This window comes from Tachysurus vachellii, chromosome 11, assembly GCF_030014155.1.
Source record: "Tachysurus vachellii isolate PV-2020 chromosome 11, HZAU_Pvac_v1, whole genome shotgun sequence".
Taxonomy (NCBI): domain Eukaryota; kingdom Metazoa; phylum Chordata; class Actinopteri; order Siluriformes; family Bagridae; genus Tachysurus; species Tachysurus vachellii.
In genome coordinates, this window is record NC_083470.1 from 18,629,446 (window position 1) to 18,647,539 (window position 18,094).

Genomic DNA, 18,094 nt, shown 5'->3' on the forward strand with positions numbered 1-18,094 from the left:
ACTGATTACCAGCCACACCCCTTAAAGCTACGTTCATAGATCCAGTGACTTGTGATGACCAGAGACCAAGTTGCACTTGGTTTGACAAATTTGAGGAAGGTTTATGCAAATATGGAGTGACTTGGTGCACTGACTACCAATGGGAATAAAGACAGTAGAGGGTAAAGAGAACACACTTCTTTTACTTTATCACATATGATACGATGCATATACACACTACTGAATTTTATATACAAACGTATAAACACCCTCTAGAATGTTTAATTTTATAGGCAAGGAATCTGATTTAGAATGCTCCCTACTGATAAACATTATTATTACCAGCAACGAGGAGGAGGAACATTTAATGGCAGCTTCATGGTGCAGCTTGTATGGAGACTTGCAGCGATAAAATTTGTGCATAAGAACATAATGAACTTTAAGTACAATGTTTGTTAACTCTATTAATTCTACATTAGATCTCTCGCTAACAAGACATTAGGTGTTTATTATTAGGTAGATTGGTGTCCCTAAACTGGTCCTAGGTGTGAATGAATGTGTGGGTAAGTGGTTCCCAGTGCATGAACAGCTTCTATGTATAAACCCAAAGTAAATGACTGTTAGCCCTCAGTATTCACTACCTTTTTACCCTTCAAGGACAACCTGGCCCTACTGTTTTATAGATGAGTTCTGGTTCTTTTTGTTTGTGTGTGTGTGTGTGTGTGTGTGTGTGGTGTGGTGTGTGTGTGTGTATGTGTATTCCCAGACAGCCCCTTAGGGCTGCAGTATTTTCTGTCACACATCAAGCTCTAGCATTTTAATTCAGACTCCCATGCCTGCATCTGGATTTCACATACTTGTTAAAGTTTGTTCAAAAAAGCCACATTCAGCTCTCTGCCTGGCCAATAAATGGTCTGTTTTTTCTCTGCCTGTAAATTTACATGAACATTCACACACACACACACACACACACACACACACACACACACACACACACACACACACACACACACACATGCTTTAGTTCTAGATGTGTAGAGTATTTCTATTGACTTGTGTTTTACTATATATAATGCCTACACCTACTACAAATTTTACATCATTATTTGGCTTTTGTTTTGTAATTTTTTGGGAGGTTGGGGTGGAGTTGTTTTTATTTCTTCTTCTTCGTCTTCTTCTCCTTCTTCTTCTTCCTCTTATTATTATTATTATTATTATTATTATTATTATTATTATTATTATTATTATTATTAGTAGTAGTAGTAGTAGTAGTAGTAGTAGTAGTAGTAGCAGCAGTAGTAGTACTACATTATTTTAAATGTAAGTGTAAATGGCAGTTTGCTATTAAAATATTCCCCCGAAAGATTAAAAGTGTCACATATTCTTACGTTCAATATTTGCCCCAAAACCCCAAGGCCAAAACACCCCCCACACACACACACACATACAGTAGTTCCCTGAAACATTGAAATTGGTTTTGTATACTTTTTAAGGCAAATTAACCAAAACCAAAAAAGCAAAAGTTAAATATGTGGTTAGCTTATTTTTACATAATTGCGCATTTACAAAATGATGTTTGGAGTTTGGAGTCATTTACTAGTCGCTTGTTCTTTATCGTCTGTCTCAACTCAGATGAAGCTTTGATATGCTTAATTACCTTATTTTTTTTCTTGTGTTATTATATAGACAATACATTCTTTTTTAATTGGTATGAGGGGAAAATGCTGTTCTTCCATTCACATGCTAAATGTGTTGAGCATAGTTTTGGAAAAAGGTCAAAAAGAATAAGACAATTAATAAAAATGTAATTTATATATTTTCCATCACTTTTAAAATAAGCATCTTTTACAACAAATATATCAAAAATAATTGCATGCAAACACAAACATCTGTTTTGACAAATAAACAAATACTCCTTAAAGTCTAATATAACAAAAATAATTGAATACTAAGAATCTTCTCTTATTATATACTTAAAATAAAAACAAAACCACACACACACACACACACACACACACACACACATCTATATATCAAATAATATAACAAAGAATATATCTGCACAATTCAAACATCATATATAACAAATAAACAAATAATCATGCCATACAAACATCATATGCAACAAATAAACAAAATAACCACACTACACAAACATCTTATACACAAATAAACAAATAAGCTCATTGTACAAACATCATATGCAACAAATAAACAAATAACCACACCATACAATCATCATATGCAACAAATTAACAAATAAACTGCACCATAAAAATATGATATACAAAAAATAAACAAACAACCACACTATACAAATACCCACAGCCTGGGTTCAATTTCCAGGCAGGGAATCAACGCAGCCAACTTCCTTTTCTGGTCCCAAGCCTGGATAAAATTTACATCAGGAGGGACATCCAGCATAAAATCTGTGCCAAAAAACAAATATGTGCATCCATCAAATATGATGGATGACTCGTTGTGGTGACCCTGAACAGGGAGCAGCAGAAGGACAATAACAATATATTTTACAACAATTAAGCAAATAAGCTTAATCGCATACATCATAGGAATAATATGCAAAAAATACCCATTATATTAAAAAAAAACATTTTTAACAACAGATAAACACGTTATACAACAAGGCATAATGGAGGTAAGAGCAGTTGGATAGCAGTACATTGTGATGAAAATAAAAACAGGTAGAGATTATAGATTTAGAAAGAGGTAAAGAGGAGGAACTCCTTAGTTACTGATGAGAGACTGCTAACAATGAGAAAAAAAGAGAGGAGACACAGATGGAATACCCAAAACTTGAATGCTATAACGTGAAAGTCATACCAGTCTAAATCTGCAGAGCGCAAGTGATGAACTAGAAGATCAGCTTTGTACGTTATAAGCAGGACATAATAAAAAATGTCAAAATCCAGTTGAAACAACATATGTAATGCAATGTCCTATTTTTGTTGTAGTACTAATAATATGCATAATTATCCCACATGCATAATAATTATTGCCATGGAAATACAATCAAATTCAGACTCTGTGACTCCTCCTGCTTCCCCTGACATCATTTAAACATGATATACACAAGACACAAGTGTATAAACAATAAATAGTGCATGAAGGAAGAGGAAACAGAAGACAATCATTAGTGGTGTGTGCATTGTAAACAAGAAAAAGTGTATAAATGCGAGTGGACACCCATGGTGTGGCAAACGATGCAGCTCAACACTGCTTTGGGGCTGAAGCTATGGGAACGTCAGTACCCACGCCACCATGCACTGGTTAATGACTGTGCCAGAGAATGAGAGAGCATGAGTGGACATGGAACAGAACATCAATAGCCCATCAATAGGACCTGGGACCCTGAAGTGGGGTCCAGGTCTAGGTTCTAGAGCCTGATAAAGGTGTGTGGAGAGGACAAAACTGCCTGTCCAAGGCACTGAACAAGGTGAAATCCTTAGTGGAGTAAGCACTGATACCTAGAGGTGAAGCAACACTGCACGCCTCATAGGCCTGAGTAATGGCCTCTACTACTACTACAGTGTGCCAGGCGCTGTTTGGAGAACGGGTCACTCCTGTTCCAGCTCCCAAAGCAGACATAGGGAGGATGGCAAAGCAAATGCAGCCTCTCCTGTTTCACTGACTCATTGGGCAGAGGACAGTAGGCCTGTAGGATGACCAAACAACCGGCCATCCTGGGCACCTTGGGGACATATTTCACCCATGCCAGAGGCAAGTTCTAGACAGACGGGAGTGACAGGCAGAGCCGTCTTCAGGGACATAAACGTCTCCATGTGCTCAAAGAGGGCTTCCATCAGCCCCCTCCATGACCACAGAGAGGTCCCAGGAATGAAGGCCTCACCAAGCAGACCAGAGACCAGAGGGTATTTACCCAAGGAGGCCCCGAGATCAGGTTCACGGTTAGCAGCAATGTACCATTAAAGTAGACAGGTACAGGCCCGAGGAAAGGTGAGACTCTAGACACTCCTGCGCTGTACCGATGAGGCAGTGAATTGGACCCTGACTGTGGTAATCGCACCAGAGGCAGAAAAGCCTCCACTTCAGAGCATACAGCTTCCTAGTGGAGGGGGCCCTAACATTCAATAGTGTCTCTATCACCTCAGATGAGAGGCCTGCCTCTAACCCAAGAGCTTCCATGGAGCCTAGTCCATGTCTGTACCAGGGCATCCAGATGAGAAAGGGAAAACCATAGTGGACAGTGCATTGACTCCTCAGAGGCGAACAGATCCACATCTGCCAAGCTGAAAATCTGCCAAATGCTCTCTCTCCATCTGGGGGGTGGAGGCGGCACTCCAGGCATCAGCACCGTCCTCAACATGAAGTCTGCATCCCGATTTTCTTGCTCTGGGATGTAAATCGTTCTCATAGGCTGTGTGCCATCCTCCATAATAAAGCTTGGTCATGGATGAACTTTTTTGCCTAAACTAGACAGACAGGACAGACAATCGGCACAAACATACACAGAGCGTTTCATAAAGACAGACTTCCTTTTCCTACTGTACCTCACATGCCTTTCCCGGCCTAGTTTTATCTTACAATTAGTCTTACTATTAAAAAAGGCATTTTGGCTCCTTTAATTATGTTCCAATTTAAGTGGCAGAGTTTCTGGGCAAAAGGTTGCAATCCTTGACATGATTATTAATGTAGGAAATAACTGCTTTGACAACACCTATAATCTAACACCTAAATGTTGTTGTTTTTCTAAATGTCTCCAGAAGGCCAAAACTGTAAGATATTCATTCTTATGCTTGTGATGAAAGGAATATCTGACATACGCTGGGCCTCACCATGATATACTAACACACACAAAGGCCAGACAAATGTATGAGGTATGTACTACAGCGAAGCCAATACATTTACGAGTACGCACTCTCTTTACAGTTGCCATCTAGTATTAATCAGCAGTCAGTAGCTGCCATGTTTCATTATCAGCATGGCACTGTACAGGACGGCTCCAAATTCTAATCAGTGATGTAAGTCCATACTCTACAGTGGCCTAGGATAAGCCTGCCAATTCCTGAGTCAATCCAAATGATTCAATAGCATATCAGCTGTGTGTGTGTGTGTGTGTGTGTATATGTGTGTGTGTGTGTGTGTGTGTGTGTGTGTGTGTCAGAGGGGTGTACTAGGTCGGGAGCCAACAACAGTTTTTCCTGTGTGTGACAACATTAGCATTTACTTTATATTGTTACATTACTTTTTATTGTTTCTGTGGCCAATTAACCATAATTCTTGCTGCAACTTTGCTGGAAGAAACAGCTTATTTCCAGCGAGCCCACGAGTGATAGATGAGAACAATGAGAAAAAAGTGATAGGAGGCCGAGAGCATAAATGTTTTGTCAGTGTTTTAAAAAAATCCTTTATTTCAGCTCCAAGCCAGCCTACTTTTGAAAGCTCAAATGACTTTTGTTTATGTGTATTATTCACTCAAAGAGAAATGACATATTATACAGTGTGTGTGTTTCTGTCTGTCTGTCTGTCTGTCTCTCTCTCTCTCTCTCTCTCTCTCTCTCTCTCACTCTCTCTCTCTCTCTCTCTCACACACACACACACACACACACAGAGACACACATTTTAGTGTCTTTGTATGATCAAACAGTAATGTGTATGTTCACCAAAGAGAAAACAAAGATTTCCAATTCTTTAAATAAATATAAGAATAACATATAAAGATAAAACATATAAACATATGAATTAAGAAAGTAAGGAAATAAAAAAAAAATATTTATGTAGACAATACTATTGTTTGAATCAGGATGACATAATGGCATAGCCACAAACAAAGTAAGAAAAAACCCACATGATTTATTATTCACGCTACCATCTAGTGCATTTTTAGAGTTACCACATAATAAGCAGTTGAGAGTCGACAGCATACAGTAAAGCCTCATTTTGTACCGACTGTATTCAATAGAGCAGGTGTGTTTCCTGTCACCATTAACCAGGGATGCCAGGTTTCCGCAAATTTTCCAGTGCAAGTACATCTCAAAAACCACACAGAATACCTGAAATTAGGCCAAAATATTTTGGCATTAGAAAAGGGAGAAACATTGTTCTTTTGTTTCTGTCTTTGCATGGAAAACAGTCGATGTGGTACACACGCATTTATCATATACAGATATTCTGCACTCCGTAATCCCCTTTTCACTCTCCCAGTATTTTCCATATATAATATCTTACGGTAGAAAAAGTTCTTGGCAGCATAGACACCTACGTTACATGTATGCTAAAACGTATTAGATTTCATTCAAATGCCTTAGTTGTAATAGAGTATTAAAATAGCCCAAATGTGGCATAAAAAAACTGGACCTGAACTGCACTTCCTCTGAGCATTGGCCAGTGTGATTAGTTTCTTAATAAACATCTATTAGAACTTTGTTCCTATCAATAAATTGAACCTAATTGAATTTCATGGCCAGTAACACCTAATCAATTTCTCCCCATAACCAACATTTACAAAATTCCACAGAGCTCTAACTCATTCACACACACAAACTTAACTACACTAAGGATGCTCTTGACATAACTGTTTCCCTTTTTGCTTCTGCACGTCACATGCCTGTAGCTGGATGCATGTGTGGGGCTGAAATACCCGAGAGATATGTTTGCTTTGGGGCACTTGTTGAGGAATGGGGAGGAGCAGTGCTTGTGAAGGGTAAACTGGAATTAGCTGTACTGTATCCTCAGATGTGCTAGCAACAGAGAAACAGGCAGCATTAGTATTACAGTACTTTATGTGCTTAAAAAAGGTACAGCACACAATACGAAAGTTGTAACAACAGTCAATTAAACATAATAAAATTTAATCTTGGTCAAATTATGAGCTTTCTTTAACTGATGCACTGTAATAACACATTGAGAAAAGTAGATAAATAATAAAAAAAAAAAAACAGCTAGAGCCTGTAAGAGTGTCGAACTGACAGGCGGGTCTTTGAGTGGGGCTGCTGAAGACAGATCAGTGTCCATTGGCTGTAGGCTGTCCACCCAATCAGAAATCATGCTGGTATTTGCTGTGTTATTTTTACCTTAGGCTAAAATAACAAAAAAAAATCCAACTTCGATTGGGTGGGCAAGACCCAAATTTCCACTGCTGCCATCGGCCAAGAGTTGTTTCCAGTTTTATAACCGATGTGTCACTCAAAAGAGGTAATCAGCATTTCAATGAAAAAAGTAAATAATTGTAACTGAGAACTTGAATTTTTTGTGTTAGGTGTTGCAGTTCTTGTGTTTTGCAGAATTCATCTATTATTTTAGTGTGACCCTTAAGAAGACATATATCTTATCTATCTATAGATAGATAGACAGATGGAAAAATCTTATTTGTATGTGTGTATGTGTGTGTGTGTACATGGCCTATATGGTGTGCATGGTTGGTTGAGGGGATAGTGTATGTCAGCACAGGGATTATGTGTAATTGAACAAGCTTGACAGATGAGACAACATAGACATGCAATTAGCCAGACCGATCATACACCCGCTCGTCAAACCCTCTCGCACGCGTGTTACTACACCAGCTCAGGAAAAGTGGGCTTTCCCATTTCTCTCTACCTCGGCTATCCTGTCTGTATCTCTCCCTTGGTCTTTCTCTCTTAAACTGTTGAGTGATGAGTTGGCTCATGTTCAAATTCGCAGATTTCTCTTTTTCTCGCCGCTTTCTTCTCACCTCTATGGCAATGTGCACAGGCATGTTCTTCCTCCAGCTTGCGGTATCCCGGAGTGCCACACAAGTGCGTTCATGGTGGGCTCCATTTACTTGCAGCTGCTTTTTACTGCCACCACACCAGACCCAGCACTGCCAAGCCACACCAGTGTAAACTTTTAAGCAGCTCTCACCATGTTTATAACCCTGGTGTTTTAATATTGAGGAGAGGAGTTTTGACACGACGTTTTAAGAGATGATTATCTACAAATGAATCTAAACAAACAAATGTTTTATTTTGGTTTTTATAAGTACAGAAAGCTGATATATATACAGCAACTACATCTGAAGCCTCGTGTCAGAAATAAATAAAAGATTTGATTGCATATCCTTCATATACGACGTGTGAGTGAATCTTAAGTTTTCTTCGGTTCAGCTTTTTTGTAAACACGGTGAAACTTAAGAAGTAAGCACGCCTAAATTGCTACCTGTTTAAAATAGGGTACAAATATTCTCTTACCTAAAGTAATTTCATGAGTTGGGAGAAAAACAGAGAACCTGGAGGAAACCCTTTACAGACATGGGAAGAAGATGCACAGAAACCCCAGACAGACAGTAAGCTGAGCTCACAATTGAACCAAGCTTCCTTAAACCTTTTTTTAAATCATTTTACTATCAATTAAAGCATCAATTTTCTGTCAATATAATGTGCTGTGTCATGGCTGACTCTGTGCTCTGACCTCAACCTCCAAAGTTGGGATATGTGAAGAAAGAATTTCACTGTGTTGTAATGTATATGCGAGAAATAAAGGCTTCTAAAAAGAAAAAGGGGAATTAATAATGATTGTGTTTTTGTCTGGATAGATTTATGTTAAGGCTGAGAGTTTGGATAAACTTGCTGCAGGTTTAAAGGGAAAGGATGATCATAATTATTTGTATATTGTGCCTTTTTTTCACTATTTTGAATGCATGTTTGACATAACAAACACATTTTACAGGCACATTGCAAAGGTGAAACTTCAACTATAAAGGTCCAAACATGCCAGACCTGGCTCCTATTAAAAATAAAAACAACAAAAAGTGAAATAACAGTTAGTCACTGTGAACACCTTTCGTCTTATTGCTTGCATAACAAACCCACTTCAAAGTCTCACTATACCTCTGATGAGTGTGTGTGTGTGTGTGTGTGTGTGTGTGTGTGTGTGTGTGTGTGTGTGTGTGTGTGCTTGCATATGATTTGCAAGCCCGATAGACCTTCTCCTGGAACAGGACTTCAAAGCAAACCATAGCTCAATCTGCACAGAGACTGAAAGAATGAGAGAAGCAGAAGCATGTGTACGTTGGGATTTACTGTACTTACATTCTTGCTTTACGTGTGTGCCATTGCAAGTTTTAAAAGCAGAGCTGTTTGTTCGTTGAGAGCATGGCGTGGGTGCAAATGTGTGTAGAGGCTTGAGAATCTGTGGGTGTGTGTACATATTTGACTTGTCTAAAGATGCACATACAGTTGTGCTCAAAATTTTGCATACCTTGGGAGAACTTGCAAGTTGTGTACCATTTCTTTAAAGAAAACATGAGTGAGAAGGCAAAACAAATTTAGTTTATTTCTTATAGGACTCAAGTTAATATGTAAGGCATAACAGAATGGCACAATCATCAGACAAAACATATCGAAAAAGAAAATAGAGAAATAATCCTTGTTGAAATGTTTGCATACCTTTAGTTCTGACCTTAATATCAAGTATTGCCCCCTTTAGCATAAATGATGGCATGAAGTCTCTTGTAATAATAGTGCATGTGATTTATAATACTCTCAGCTGGTATAGCTGGTCGTTCTTCTTGGCAAAATGCCTCCAGTTCCTGTAAATGTTTTGGTTGAGATCTTAACAAAGTGGCTCATTGATATTTAGGTCAGGAGACTGTGATGGACACTTCAGAATCTTCAGCTTTTTCTGCTGTTGCCATTGGAGGGTCATCCTTGGCTTTGGATCACTGTCATGTTGGAACATCCGAAGGCGAGAATGCAAATTGTCTGCCAGTATTTTCTGATAACATGCTGCATTCATCTTGCGATCAAATTTGACTAACTTCCCTGTACCACTGGAGCTTACACAGAACCACAATATAAGCGATCCGCCACCATGCTTTACAGTGGGGATGGTGTACTTTTCACCGTAGGCCTTGTTGCCTCCTCTCCAAACACATCATTTATTGTTGTGACTATACAGTTAAATTTTGGTCTCATCACTCTAAATGACTCTGCTCCATAAGCTGTGGGGCTTGTCAAGGTTCTGTCTGGTGTACTAAAGACGGGTCTTTTGTGGCATGAGAGCAGTAACGGCGCTTGGCCATGCAGGTCATGTGTGTTCAAGTTCCTCCTTATTGTGCTCCTTGAAACAAAACAAGTTTTTTTTCCAGAGTGGCCTGTATTTCTCTCAAAGTTGTTTGTTGGTTACTTTTCTGGCAGTATTGAGTGAAATCGTTCTTGGTCTACCTGACCATGGCTTAGTATCAACAGAACCTCTTATTTCCCACCTCTTTATCAGTTATGACTGGCATTTTCAAGTGTTTAGATATCATTTTATATCCTTTTCCTGCTTTATAAAGTTCAACTACCTTATTACACAGCTCCATTAGGAATTTATTTGTCCACTGGCAGTCCATGGTGCAGTTTCCAGCCAAGACAGTGCATCACCTCATTGGCTGAGAAACTCACTGACTATTTATGCACAGACATTATTTACAATTACAATGAGTCACAGGTGTGGAAACTTCCCTTTAATAGCAGTTTAAACCTCTGTGTGTCCACCTGTGTGTTTATAATACGGCAAAACCTTCAAGGATATGTAAACTTCTGATCAGGGTTGTTCAGGCGATTACAATTATCATTAGGTTTTAAAAAGGAGTCAAACAACTACATGATAATTAATGGCTTCATGTGACCACTGTCCTTAAATAAAATGAAATATTTACAAAATATCTTGTTATCAGTCTTATTTTCCATATAAGTAGAAATGACGGTAATGATAGATCTTTTTTTGTTTAATTAAGGTGTTGAAAAATTGTTCCCTTTTGCTTATTGGGTTTAAGCTTTTTTAAGCTGAATACTTACAGTCTGGTGTGTGTGTATGTCTGTGTGCGTTTATGGATAGAACTCACCTTGTGCTTGCCACCTGTAAGCCATCGGCTGAAATTAGCCTCTTAAGCTGTGATCGTTTGCAGAACAAGCAGGATGTGTGGATCTGTGCACATATGTGCATGTGTGTGCATGTGGCTAGCTATAAGGCTATGAGAACTGAGCACATTTAGGACATTTATGGCAAAGTATGTATAAAAAAGTGACACAATAATGAATGTAATGAAGCATAACAGGGCACACTCATTTCCGATCCCTAACGATTCTATCTGAAATTATTTGCTAATGTTTAATATTGAGGTTCCCTTAGTTCAAGTGAACCTTGAAAGTAATAAACATTTTGTATTAACTGAAATGTGAATGAAGTTCACTAACATTAACTAGTTTATTAACGTCTTTCTACAAACAAGTTAATAACTTGTTAATAAAATGTTTCTAAATGTTGGAAACTCTGGAATTTTAAAATTTTGGAGTTACAAATTGTTCCAGCTAACAACTGAACACACCTTTGTTTTTATTTATCCAAATGCACATCAGTGGTCCACTACATCAGATCTCAGGTCCTAGGTTCCTCTGTCCTCAGACTAATTTGCTGTTTGAGCTTGAGGGCTTCTTTGGGGGGCCCCATGTGGTGCTTGTTAAAAGCCTGATGGAGGGGGAGGTTTGTTGTGGAGACTTTTGAAAATGCCTGAAGGTGATGAGGTGCATTTCAGGTTTGTGTCACACAGGAAGTCAAGAGGCACTAGACTTAAATTAAAGTGTAATTAATGAATTAAAGCACTTATGTTCAAATGCACTGTTGAAATTTGAGACAATTTTTTACCTTTACATGGCTCTAAATGTGATCATGTGTGGATACAGTTATACTGAACCACCAGCTCTGCTAACATTCCCACTTATGATCTGTTGGTTAAAACCTAGCAGCTGTGTTATGGGAAAGAAACGTGAGTGGTTTGGGATATTATCTTAAAAAAATATGATTCTACTGTATGATATAATTTTCCAAGTCACACCAAAGGAATACTGGTGGCAAAGCAGATACTATACTATAAATAAAATTAGCTCTGTAAATAAATGTGCAGATTCTTATCTTATTATTTCTGATTACAACAAAGAGTCTTTGTAAGGTATTAGAGAGAAGAACGTAAAAAAAAAAAAAAAAAAAAAAAAAACACTGAGGATAGCCAGATATAATTCTGGCAGGTGAAAAGAATTTACTGACTAGTAGTGTTTTTAAATTGCAAATAAATAAAACTGAAAAAAAAAAAAAATATATAAAGCAGGTTGCATGACTGATTGTTATAATGTACAGTACACTCTAGTTTGAAACACTGAAGTGATAAAATTAGAAAGCACACTGTTTCACCCTGCTTACAGCTTATGAGGTGTTTTGCAGAAAGTAAAACTTTTCCTCCGACCCTTCTCCCTCTCTCTCTATTCATTCCATCCTCCCCACCCTACCAGCCCACTCTTCCCTCCCTCCAAAGTGAATAGTGAAAATTGCAGTTGACCCCAGAGCTCCCAGGGTCTCTGTGAGGTTTCCCGGGGCTTTCAACCTCTCAGCTTGCTTTAAGTCTCTTGCGTTTGAAGGCTGATTGGTTGATTGCAGTCTCTGGAAAAAATAAAAAAAAAATAAAAAGCTGTACTGTGCGGCCGTAATTGCCTCCACCTCTCAGCATACATATAAACACACATACCCTTATGGCCCAAATGACTGAATTGGTGTTAATAGCATAATGAGAGAGTTGAATTGAGCTGAGGTCAAGGAGCAGTAGTGCTTTGGAGGGTTGGGTGGGAAGGAGGTTGGATGAGTGGCGAATGGTGTAACAGGGTAATGGATGAACTGGAAACAGGAGGGCTGAGGAGAGATTATGGACCATCCTTAGTTAGAATTGCATAAAGGTTACTATTTTCATTATTATACACACGAGTCATCAAAGCCATCCTTGCTTACCATGGCTATGAGAAGAGTTTCTGTATGAAGCATGCTGCAATCTGATGATACTACAAAGAGTGTAAAGTCAGTAGAAATTCTGTGAAATTGCTGTGCCATCAAGCTGCAAATTTAAACACACACCCTCTGAACATCAACAAAGGTCGCGTCATTTAGCCCGGAGAAATTTGGCTGTAATGGTGCCAAACCCATGTGCATTATAAATTTTTCCCTGAATAGATATGGAAGCAAATGATGTCATCATTATTTAATCACAGCTTGCGTCATATATTAATGTTGATGGAACGACAAAAGGAAATTTATACTTTTATTTTTAACATTTATCTGTCAGTTACAACATTAATGCTGGCGTCTTGTTTTTTTTTTTTGTTCCCCCATTTAGGAAGTCTAACACTGAAGCTCTATCTATCACTGCACTATCTCATCCTTATCTCTGCGAGGAGGGTCTCGTCTTTAACCTGGTGGATGGGGAGGGGATGGGGAGAAAGAAAATACAGAGGAGAGGAGTGAATGATCAGGTACTTGTTGAATTTTTTAATTATTGCGCATTATTGCCTGGATAGTTGTGTAGTATTATCCAATAAATACTTATTTATTTATATATATTAGTACTTTTGTAATATTTGGAATTTATTTAATGTAATTGTAAAGTAAATTTGATTTAAAAAAAGCTGATAGGAAGTGTCAGGATATATTAAAGGATAAAGTACAAACTATAGATTTTTATTGTTGTTGATTTACAGTTTTGTACATTTGTAATGCTCAATTAAAGTATGCTCAACTTAGCTGTAATGTCTTGACTCCTACCATTTTAAGTTTGTTACATCCTTCTGCCATCACATCCTTCTTTTTAATTCAAATGAATCCATGAAGTGACAGCACTATTACATTTAGTCAATGACTAAAGAATTCACTTCTCTTTAAATAGTATCATTAAACAACATGTCTGCATTCCATTTTTCCATGACTTTTACTAGCTAATAGTGCCTTTTCCTATTCCTCCTTTAATTCACCATCACTCAAGCCCTAATGATCATTATGTTCTTGTATATTATGACCATCGTGTCATGCTCAGAGTGAAGAATATTGATATACTGCTGCTGCTCCCATTTCCTAATGATTTTTAGTGCTGTTGAAATCAAGTTTGCTTTTTTTTCTCTTGCTTGTGAGCTCAATAGCAGCTGAGTAAATTCAAACGTTGTCAGCTCCCCTTCAACTCTCTCTCTCGCTCTCTCTCTCTCTCTCTCTCTCTCTCTCTCTCTCTCTCTCTCTCTCTCTCTCTCTCTTTATTCCTCTTTCTATTCTAACTATTCCAATCACTGTTTTTGTGCTACCAGGTCTTTTAGCCTCAGAGCAGTTATTCTTGTTATAACGTCTACTACATATAATGCCAACCATACTAGGTGGAAGCACCAGCCATTCGTGATGTTTTTTAAATACACTCCAAGTGAATTGAATGTAATTACCTAACATAACATTCCAAATTGATTGCAGTTGAGATGAGTGGAAAATGTGCATCAGGCTGAGTGACAGTGAGGAAGCATGGGTAGACAAAGTAGTCCAGTGTAATATGGATGTTTGAATGTTTATATAAATCATTTGTCTTTGTGTGGCTGCAAATAGATTTATGATATTGCAGCAAACAGTATTCTAATGATTCAGCAGGGTTTTGGGGTTTTTAGGAATGAGTTCAGCATTACAGACAATGAAAAAAAGCTATACTGTATATGAAGTATGTTTGTATCATCAATATGTTATTTATCATGTCATATGAGCAATAATAATGTTTGTTAAATTTACTGATGAAATAATTTATTATATATGTGTTATTAGTTATGATAAGGGGCATTACAATTGTTTAGAATGATGATGATGATGATGATGATGATGATGATGATGATGATGATGATGATGATGATGATTATTATTATTATTATTATTATTATTATTATTATTATTATTTTATTTTTTTTCAAACTGATGATAAAATATGGCTGGAAAAAAAGATCATAAATCATTTGATCGTACAACCAAACAAGTTTTGTACTGATACAAATCTTTTGGAAAAAAAAAAAAAAACATGCAGAAATAAAAAAATATATATAATATTGCCTTCAAGTGCATACAAATTAACTTATTTTACAAATGTATTTGTTTGCTTGCTTGTTTGTTTGTTTGTTTGTTTGTTTGTTTCATGTATTCATTTGTGTATATAATTGCTGATGAGCATCGTATGATGCAGTTTTTTTCAGCCAAGTCAAGTCAAGAAGCTTTTATTGTCATTTCAACATTATATAGCTGTTGCAGTACACAGTGAAATGAGACCACGTTTCTTCAGGATAATGGTGCTACATAAAACAAAGACAGGGCTATAAGGACTTAGTAAGTAGTCCTTGCCACATACAGTAAAGTGCAACTGTGCAACCTGGTGCAAACGGTGCAGGACAAGACAGACAAGACAGTGCAGGACAATACAAACAAGACAGTGCAGGACAAGACAGACAAGACAATGCAGGACAAAAGACAGTGCAGACAAAAGGTTACAAGACAATACACAAAATACAAAAAAGACAATACACAAAAGACAGTAAACAAAAAACAGCGCCGACCGACCAGTGTCAATACTATATGTAAGTTCAGACAATATTGCGTGCAGTAATATTAGAATGAACACAGTTTCTTAGCAGCAGGTCCCTGAGATAGTGTATAAGATTGTGCAAAAACAGCAACAACTGAAATATTGTACAGTATGAGCAAAATGACTGGAATGTTAGACAGTGTGTGTGCAAAGAGCAAAAAAGGGAAAAAAAAAAAAAGTGTGCAAAACAGCATGTAAACAGTTTGTAAACAGTAAGCATGTAAACAGTTTGATGAATGTAAGCAACATGTAAACAAGTTGATAGATGTATATTAGAATTGTGTGTATGTGGTGTAGGTCTGTGCAGTCCATACAGATGATGTGTGTGTATGTTGTGCTCAGTTTCATTGATAGTTATACAAACTATCTATCTATCTATCTATCTATCTATCTATCTATCTATCTATCTATCTATCTATCTATCTATCTATTTCTATATATATTGATATAGATATATTGAGATATATATAGTTTGTATAACTATCAATGAACACTGATATTAATTCCACTTCTATTGCTCTTGGTACTGGTTTGGTGGTAAATAGAAAATATTGTATTTTTTAGCGACAAATGTTTGAGTTCTTTGTGCAGGTGAAAGGATTTCAATGTAAATCAATTGCTAATAAATACAATTTTGTAGATTTCTTATTGTTTAATTTTAGTTTATTAAAGATAATTAGCAACAATTGTAGATTCAGTTCAAATCAAAATGTAGTTCGTGTCACTGATGATGTGAAAAGCACAAACTGTTACTGTGACTTTTGAGTGGAAAAATATGTGCTGTATACCTTCTTGTAGGATGTTTGCATGAATATTTATGTGCTAAATACAAGTATATGACTGTGTTCGGATGTTTGTGAATAACAGTGTAATGCAGGGCAGTCTGATTAAAACACACCTACACAGAAGTTGTTAAAAATACGCAAAAAAAAAAGGTTGGTCATTTGACTCGAGGCTTTCTCTATTTTTTCCCTATTTACTCTTTCTCATGAATGTATATGTTTGTGTGTGTGTGTATGTTCCCAGTGTAAGTAAATGTTGAAGTTAGGTCATAGGATGATCATGTCTTCAGAGGAAGATGTATTTTTCTGTACACAGAAGCATGCATCACGTGCTTCAGACACACAGTAATCTTGCCATGTTTGTCCGGGGCACAGGTTTAACAGGCCGCACGTCTCCCTCCTCTGAGCTTTTTTGCAGTGTCAGGTCTTTGAAGTAGCGTTGCGAGAATTCTTGCTGTGTGAGATATGGTCCTACTCAATGAAAGAGCAGAGATGTAACAACTATTATTACAGTTTCTTTGGCATTAATGTTTATGTGATCCCCCTCGCTCTATATTTATCTTTATGAGTTACAAGGTAGAGGTAAATGAGTCCCTACTTTTTAAGAAATCTTAAAAATTCATTTCATCCTCAAAAGCAAATGTTTCTTCCACCAAAGCCCCTCAACCACCCCCTCCCCCCACACACTCACGCACACACACACACACAAACACACACACACACACATAATAACATTAAAAAACTTATATTGTGTAGGATCCTCTTGTGCCACTTGAACAGCTCTGACCCATTTAGGCATGGACCTTCCAATACCCTGTGTGCTGTGGTATCTGCCACCAAGACATTAGCAGCATATCTTTGAAAAGTTGTGAGGACAGTCCTCCATAGATCAGACTTGTTTGCTCTATTAGATTGAGATCTGGGGAATGTGGAGGCCAAGTCAACACCCTGACAAAGTCAACAATGTTTAGTTAGGTGATATGTGTCAAAGTAAAATCTGGGACCCAATATTTCCCCACAGAACAATACCCAGAGCATAACACTGCCTTCTTCACATAGTGCATCCTGGTACCATCTCCTCCCGATGGAAGTGGCACACACCAGCCGGTCTTTGTAAAAGAATTCTTGATTCATCAAACCAGGCCACATTCTTCCATTGCTCGATTGTCGGCACTTTAGGCAACAGACACAGGTCAGCATGGGCACCCTGACTGACACAGCCCCATTTGCAACTGTGACGCACATAATCTTTCGAGACCTTTCTATAATACCCAGCATTAACCTTTTCAGCAATTTGTGCTACAGTAGTTCTTCTATGGGATTGGACCCCACAGGCTAGCCTCCACTCTCTATTTGCATCATGACATATCTTATTTGTTCACTCCTTGTCCTTCATTTACAGCATTTAGCAGACACCCTTATCCAGATCAACTTACATTTTATCTAAATTTTTATACAAATAACAGGATTAATTTTTTTGGGGGGGTTTGAGGCAAGATTTAAAGCTTGGAAGGGACCAATATCTCCTTAAGGATATGACGGATACGAGTATTGCCTAATCTGTGCAAATAACTGACTTCTTTTAGCTTGTGCTTAAAAACTAAAAAGCTTAAATGTTTTTTTAGGGCTATATTCTGGTGTAGATGTAATTTGATTAATTAGCTGCATTAATTATTATATTAACTGATGGTCCTCAAAGTGATTGTAAGACAAATGTTTGTGTCCATTGTATCATTAGGCAGGTAAAAAATTGCACACAGACACAGACATTGTCTGAGTTTCCCATGACAATACAGTCTGCCACTGCACCTTAGACACACACTGTTTAGATTGACTGTTTAGAGGATATGAGGGTGATATACTGTAATGTGTGTGTGTGTGTGTGTTTGTCTGTGTGTGGTGAAAGAAAGAGAACAAGAAGAAAGAAAGAGCCTCTTCA

General features: G+C 37.5%; 1 protein-coding gene across 1 annotated transcript in view; it reads left to right on the forward strand.

Moving 5' to 3' along the window:
* Positions 1 to 18,094, forward strand: part of LOC132854024 (ERC protein 2) — a 197,144-nt gene that overhangs the window by 158,245 nt on the left and 20,805 nt on the right. Inside the window, exon 17 of the mRNA XM_060882141.1 lies at positions 13,118 to 13,253. The gene's annotated coding sequence lies outside the window, so the exon portion shown is untranslated. The remainder of the gene's footprint in view (positions 1 to 13,117; positions 13,254 to 18,094) is intronic.